This window comes from Myxine glutinosa, chromosome 1 (genome assembly GCF_964187855.1).
Source record: "Myxine glutinosa chromosome 1, kmMyxGlut1.1, whole genome shotgun sequence".
Classification (NCBI taxonomy): Eukaryota; Metazoa; Chordata; class Myxini; order Myxiniformes; family Myxinidae; genus Myxine; species Myxine glutinosa.
In genome coordinates this window covers 153,519,128-153,527,041 of record NC_136261.1, presented here as the reverse complement: position 1 = coordinate 153,527,041, position 7,914 = coordinate 153,519,128, and positions in this window count along the sequence as shown.

Below are 7,914 nucleotides of genomic sequence, written 5' to 3'. Positions count from 1 at the left end.
GTTCTTTGTCAGACCTGAAGATGAACACAGTGATGTCATTATAAATAAATAATTATAAATAAATAATCGTGAATTTATACTTTAATTGTACAAAGGTATCACATAATTTTGAATGAAAAAATGTGAAAGAAAATATTGTCTCAAAATGTTTGTCAAATGTGTTGTGTAAAGTAATTAATATTTGCTTTGCTTCCTTTTTTCAGCATCCTGCCTTTGCAGTTGAGCCCTGGTTGACGCGATGGAGCCAGTGGCCATACTCAAGCGGAAAAGTGGACAGAGAGTCACAGAATCTGCATCATGCTTTTTCTGTGAGAACACGACGCCAGTTGCTGACCTTCGCACAGGATCATCTCAAGGGAAAAAGAGAGCTAAAGTGGTTGCAGCGGAGCGGAGAAAACTGTGTGATCGAAGCAACGTGGACATCATAGAAAGACTCGAGGCACTATCTGAATCAGACTTTGAAGGATTAGAAGTCAAGTGGCACGAGACATGCTACAGTGTATTTACTTCGGAGTCCAAGCTCTCCAGACTGAGAAAACAACGTCTGCCATCTAGTACCAGTACTGATGTTCAGGCAGGCCCTTCCAGCAGTACTGCATTACAACCAACACGACGCAGCTCCTTACCTGCTGTTGACTGGAAGAAATGCATCTTTTGCCAGCAGCAAAGCAAGGTACCACTACACAGAGTGACCACGCTGGGGAAGTCAACAGAAATAACTGAATATGCCAAATCGGATCTGGTAATGAGGACACGACTGGCAGGGGTTAGTGACTTGATTGCAGCCGAGGGATGCTACCATCTACCTTGCTGGGTTGCTTTTGAGCGAAGATGCAAAAGGCAGAAAGCAACATCAACATCACAAAGAGCAGACAGAGACTGGTGCATGGGCAGGCTATGTATGGACTTAACCAGAGGATTGTCCCAGGGTCATGTATACAACATGGGGAAAGTATGGGTCCGGTATGAGAGCATCTGCAGGGAAGAGGGTGCACAGGTGCCTCTGCGGTACAAGAGACGATCAACGTTCTATGAAGAAGTCCAACAGTCAGTCGGTTCGAAAGCCAGCTACGTCCGACCCCTCTCTCAAGGGCACTTGCTGATGTATCCTGGTGAGCAATCAGATGTCATCATTTCGAAACATCTCACAAAGTCATCTCAACATTCCATGTTCTTATCTGATTCGGAGTCGACAGGAGATGAAGGAGAATACAGCAAAAGAATAGGCTTCCAAGAGAACAACATCTTCCAAGACATGGTGCACGTTGCACTCCAAATAAAGCAAGACCTTCTTGACACCCCAGGACATCCCAGCATGTGGCGAGGAATTGATGAGGAGCATGTGGCACAACTGATCCCAGATAGCCTCTACTTGTTCCTCCGGCTCCTGTTTGGAGGCACCGATGTCATGAATGAGGGTCTGATGGATGATGGCGACATCAGGCAGAAAGCTTGTAGCATAGCTCAGGACATTGTGTATGCAGTGTCCAACAGTCGGAAACTGACACCAAAGCACATTGGGCTGGGGATGGCTCTTCACCAAGCTACACGATCTGAGGCTCTGCTAGATCTTTTCCATGCCACCAACCATACCATTGGCATTGACATGGTCAGACGAATCGACATCTCCATAGCAGAGGGTATTCTCGACAAGTTTGCCATGAATGGCAATGTCTACATCCCAGATAACATTGCCATGGGGAGGATGGTCCACTATTCCTGTGACAACATTGATGTCCTTGAAGCCACACTGGATGGAAAGAATACCTTTCACTGTACACAGATGATGGTGTGGCAGAGAGGACCAGCACCATCAGATGACAGTCCAACAGAAAGGGGGGTCGTGAGGTCCAGGGCAATCAAATCTGATGCTCTGAAAGCATTTCAAGCTATTGATCAGGCTCGACTACCATCTGGCCAGAGACCCTCACCCTCCTTCAGTGAAGCTAACAAGATAGACATAGATGGCTGGTTCGACAATGACAAAGAAATGCCGGATGCAAAGTTGAAAGACTTTGCGTGGGTGGTCTCCCGCTTTCATGATGAGGTTCATGCAGTTCCAGCATGGAGGGCCTTCAATGAGGCAACCAGTCTCACTGACCTACCCACAACTACAGTGGGTAATGGGTATGCTGCCAATTCTTCAGGCCCAAGCTGATGACAATGATACCATGACCACTGTCATCAATCGGTTTGCCAGCATTTCAGATCACCTTGGCCTGAAGCATGCAATCATCACTGCAGATCAACCATTGTACAGCCAGGGCAAGGAGCTGGTATGGGCCAACCCAGAGTTTGAAAACGTCATTTTCGTGATGGGGGCCTACACATCTGCTTCAACTTCCTGAAGGCCATTGGGCAACATATGGAGAATGCTGGTCTCGATGATTTGTGGACTGAATTCGGCGTGTATGCCACAAACACCACCGAGACCATGATGGAGGGAAAAGCATACTACCGTGCTGTCCGGGGTCACAGGCTGACCTATGAAGCACTTTGGCATATCCTGTGGCCACATTTTGAGAAGTGGTTGGTAGAAAATGGTCATGCCGATGATGCTAAATTCAAGGAACTGGCCAAGCTGGTGTCTCGGAAGTTCAGACAGAAAGACGGTAACCGGGTTGATCTCAACATGGCCGTGTACAAGCTATCACAAGTTCTAGGAGGTACCAACATCCAAGACCTCCTGGAAGAATTTTCCACGCAATATGCAGAGAACCCAAACTACAGATTCTGGTTGACATACATGAAGATGGTAGAGGTCTTGTTAGACTTCATCCGAGCTAAAAGGGATGGCAACTGGAACCTGCACCTGGAGGCATTCGCTGGAATGCTACCGTGGCTCACAATATATGACCACACCAACTATGCATGATGGGGCCCAGTCTACTTGGCTGACATGAAGGGGCTAGAGAAGACAGCACCAGAAGCACATGCAGAATTTCTCAAAGGAAACTTTGTGGTGAAGAGAAGTCAACGGCATTTCAACCAGGTCCCAGCTGATCAAGCCACAGAGTGGATCAACAGAACATGCAAGATGCACAACAGCATTATTGGCATCACCAGAAACGACCAGGCCAGGGACAAGTTCTGCATCACATGGTCAGAGCGCTCACGTATCTCCCACGAGACGAGGTGTCTCTTTGACCTTGAAGACGATGAGGAAGAGACTACATTTGTATGCTCAGACACGCGTCCATCCAGCATGAAGCGTGATGCTGATGATGTCAAGAAGCTGATGACACAGCCAGTCAGATTCGATGTGTTGAAGATGAAGGCATCAATGGCTTCTGATACAACAGAAGATGTAGAAGAATCAGAGATGACTGCCAGGGCCTCACTTGTCTTTTTGGCAACCAATGACACCACCCCTTGCGAAGTGGAGACTGATCTGTTGACCGCACAAGACAGAGGGAAGCAGATGGTGATCAACAATATCAAGCAATGGCTGATTGATGAAACAGGCAAGTTTCATGATGTCCTCAAGAAGAACAACTCGAAGACGTTTGCGTACCTATACAAAGCAAACGTGTCCACAAGGCAGAGTGTGCAGTCGACCATCAAAGCTGACCGAAAGCTGATGCAGCGGCTGCTGAATGCCGTAAATGCTGGCCGGATAGTAGAGATGCCAGAGGTTCTGAGGCATGAGCTTTCTCCAGTGCCGCTGGCATTGGCTAAGCCAGGGGGTGTGGTGAACTCCACACCAAAGGCAGAGCTGATTAATATTCTGTCAGCTACAATGGAAATTCCTTCCGAAATTCCAGATGCTGACATGAAGGCATGCGCCCTGATCGATGGCCATGCCCTCATCCAAGCGATGGGAAAGCCTCATGGGTGCCACACATTTGGTGACAATGCTGCCGTCTTCCAGCAGTCAGTGACGAGGCACTTTGGTCAGCACACAACAAGGGTCGACATTGTGTTTGACTGCTACATTGGAGTCTACTCTACAAAGGCAGCTACAAGAGCCAAGAGACTTGGGAAGAAGAAGCCCATGCAGAAGATCATTAATGGTCCGCAAGTCCCACTCCCGCAGGTCTGGAACCAGTTTGTTGCATTGGATGAGAACAAGGCCAGCCTTGCACGCTTTCTTTCAGAATTCCTCATGAAAAGTGCGAAGGAGCTGCCACAAAGATACGAGCTGGTCGTAGGAGGCGGTTTCGCTGATGTCAAAGATGCAAGATCAACCAGGAGAGATGACGTCAGACTCCATGGAAACCACGAAGAAGCAGACACAAGGCTGATCCTGCATGGATGCGAGGCAGTTGCTGCAGGCTATGAAAGAGTGCTGGTGATCTGCAGAGACACTGATGTCATGGTACTCTTGGTGCACTTCCTGACGCCGAAGGCATGCCAGGTATGGATGGTTTTAGGCACTGCTCAGAAGCGGAAGTGTTATCCACTGCACACCATATCAGAGAAGCTTCCACAGCATTTGAAGGAGAACCTGGTCAGCTTCCATGCTCTCACTGGGTGCGATACGTCATCATCCTTCACGGGCCATGGGAAACAATCATGCTGGAAATCTTCCAGAAACAGCCAATTCTTGTCAGTGGGGTTGGGCGCGATGGAACCCTGGAGAACGTTGAGCGGTCCGTTTGCCACCTGTATGGCACTGTAGAGCAACCCACCATTGATCACGCTCGGCTTTCGTACTAGTAGATCGACCTTCGGGCAAATCCTTACTCTTAGACGTCTTCTTGAAGGCGTTAAAGATAAAAAAATCTTCATGCTGTTTTCCTATTTATTGATTTCTCGAAAGCTTTCGACTCCATCCATCGAGGTAAGATGAAGGAGATACTGCTAGCATTCGGGATACCTCAGGAGACAGTTAATGCCATCATGATGCTGTATAAGAACTCGCATGCAATAGTCCGATCACCTGACGGCGATACAGACTGTTTTGACATCAAAGGCAGGAGTTTTACAGGGTGATACCCTCGCTCCCTACTTATTCATAACATGTCTCGATTATGTGCTACGCAAAGCAATAGACACCAACAATGAACTTGGATTTACCCTAAGTAAACAGAAAAGTCGGCGATACCCATCCAAGAAGATTACAGATGCAGATTATGTAGATGATCTTGTTTGATCTAGCAGACTATAACAATGATGCAGCGACACTACTACACAAGATTGAAGAAGTAGCCAGCCAAATTGGTCTCTACATAAATGCCTCGAAGACAGAGCACATCAGTCTTGATCAAGATCAAGTTGTAGACATAAAATCACTCACTGGTGAAAACATCAAAAAGGTTGACGAATTCACAGACCTGGGAAGCAACATCGCCTCCACAAAAAGAGATGTCGACATCAGACTTGGAAAGGCTTGGGGAGCTTTAAACAGTCCAGGCAAGATTTGGAAATCTGCGCTTCCAATAGAGCTGAAACGAAACTTCTTTGGAGCAGCTGTTGAATCAGTTCTTGTATATGGGGCAATTACATGGACCTTGACATCGTCACTAGAAAAGGCCCTGGATGGTACATTCACTCGCATGCTCAGAGCAGCCCTTAACATCTCATGGAAAGAGCACCCCACAAAATATGAATTGTATGCAAAAATCCCACCAATCAGTGTAACCATACGTCAACGTAGATTAAGATTCGCTGGGCACTGCTGGAGAAACAAAGATGAGCTCGCAAGTGATGTTTTACTTTGGTTACAAACTCACGGCAAACAGGCACCAGGGAGACCTGCGAAAACATATATAGATCAGCTTACAAATGATACTGGGTGTCTGGTTAACGAACTACCTAATGCCATGAGTGAGAGAGATGAATGGAAGAAACGTGTCATGGAATGCCGAGCTAGCTCGACGCAGTAAGTAAGTAGTAAGTACTTACCGTCGTGTTCTGCCGCACGGATGTCTGAAACTTGCACACGACCTCCACATTTTGGGAAAACCCGCAAACGCACTCCAGACTCCCCCCATCCCCCCATCCCCCCTGTCAATCATTTTCGTGTTTTCAATTAAATATTTTATTCAAGAAAACATTTTTAAAACAATTTTGAATTGTACGTTCTTGGAAACGTCAACAGTTAATTAGACGGTGTATTAATCCAGTGCGTTGTTGGAGAATTTTCACTCAATTGGTTTCTTAATGAAACCCATTTGACGAGTTAAAATGATTTATTCGTGAATGTGTAAACTCAAAATAAATATTCGTGAAAAATCCGATGGACACGATGAATATTTCACATTTATTTGTCACCGTGAGGTTAAATATGCTCGATCAGGTTCAATCAATCGGGGTATGGGATGGCCGAGAGGTCTGGTGCACGTGGCAACGGATCTGAATCCTAGCCTCTGGCCTGGGTTCGATTCCCGCTTAGGGGACGAATTAGCATAAGAATAGTGGGGAGAACCAAAAGACGTAGTCGCGTTATGGGGGTCCGCATCTCAGCCAATTCCACCCGCAATGTGCCCTGAAAAGAGGTTCCGACAGCTATCCCATGGCTTGACCCCACTTCCCCCCCCCCCCCCCCCTCCAATCACGAATTAATAAATCTCCACGGCCGTTGACAGTGGTGACGTCACGTCCATGTTGTGCGCTCCCTTCCTGTTCCATATCCAGGTGCTGCATGACGTCATCATGCAGCAACACGAGGTAATTATTTGATACCACGTTGAGTTTAAAAGGTTATTTTTCAGGAAAGTCATGACGTACACGTCTCAACCGGATTTGTTCGTTGCTCTTGACTTGTGCAGGATGGCCATGGTGGAGAATTTGGGAGGGATAGTTGGAGGGGGGGGGGAGATTTGAAAGGGAGGGGTTGGGGGGGAGCTTTGAATGGGAGGGGAAAGGGGGGAGTTTAGGAGGGGAGGGGCAAGGGGGGAGATTTGGAGGGGAGGGGCAAGGGGGGAGATTTGGAGGGGAGGGGCAAGGGGGGAGATTTGGAGGGGACGGGAAAGGGGGGAGATTTGGAGGGGAGGGGGAAGGGGGGAGTTCAGGAGGGGAGGGGCAAGGGGGGAGTTCAGGAGGGGAGGGGCAAGGGGGGAGATTTGGAGTAGAGGGGCAAGGGGGGGATGTTTAGAAAGTGGATGATTAATGAAAGATGAACATTTATAACAAATTGGGTTTGTTGTGATTTTCAAGTTCGCAATCCGTTTAAGAACGATGGAGGAGGGGTGGAATGAATGAGAATTTAGAGCATGTAGTGAGAAAGAATTATAAGAGATTGAATATTTTTTTGAAATGGAATGAGTTGAAGAGGAAATTGAAAGGAGCCTTTTAAATAGGAAGAAAAACAGCATGTTGTAATATACCACTGAATAAAACACTCCAGGGGAAAGTTTAAACATATTTAAACAGAACCGTGAAGAACAATCTTATACATATTCACAAAAATACCAATGGGGAGAGGGAGCCTAGAGGGACAACCACGAGTCACGTGAACAGGGCAAAAGGTGGAAGGCAGGGCGATAATGGGGGCGGGGAGGGACAGCGCACATGGACAGAGGCAAAAGCACACGATGGGACAAAAGCACACGAGGAGAAAGGGAAATAAAAGTTTTTTTGTTTGTTTTTTTTTGTTTTGTTTTGGGGGGTTTTGGGGGGAGGTTACAACGTTAGACAAAGAGTAGATGTTCGGAGAAGTTTGGGGGAGAAGGGAAAATCAAAAAACCTAGCAAAACAGCGAAGGAAGGAACAAACTTCGACGGGGGAAGCCTGAGGCTGCAAGGCCTCACACACGGCCAACAGAAACGATTAATTTATGAAAGATAAATACCGAGAAACTTCCAAGGGGCACACTATAGGTTCACACACTGAAAGATAAATACAGTTTCGACAAAATACAATTGTGAACAGACTTAACTTTGAAAACGTGGAGACCGTGTGGAGCTTCGAAAATCCGTGACGGCTCCAGATCTCGCGAGCAATCCTCGCGTCAGAATTTGGTCTGAAAAT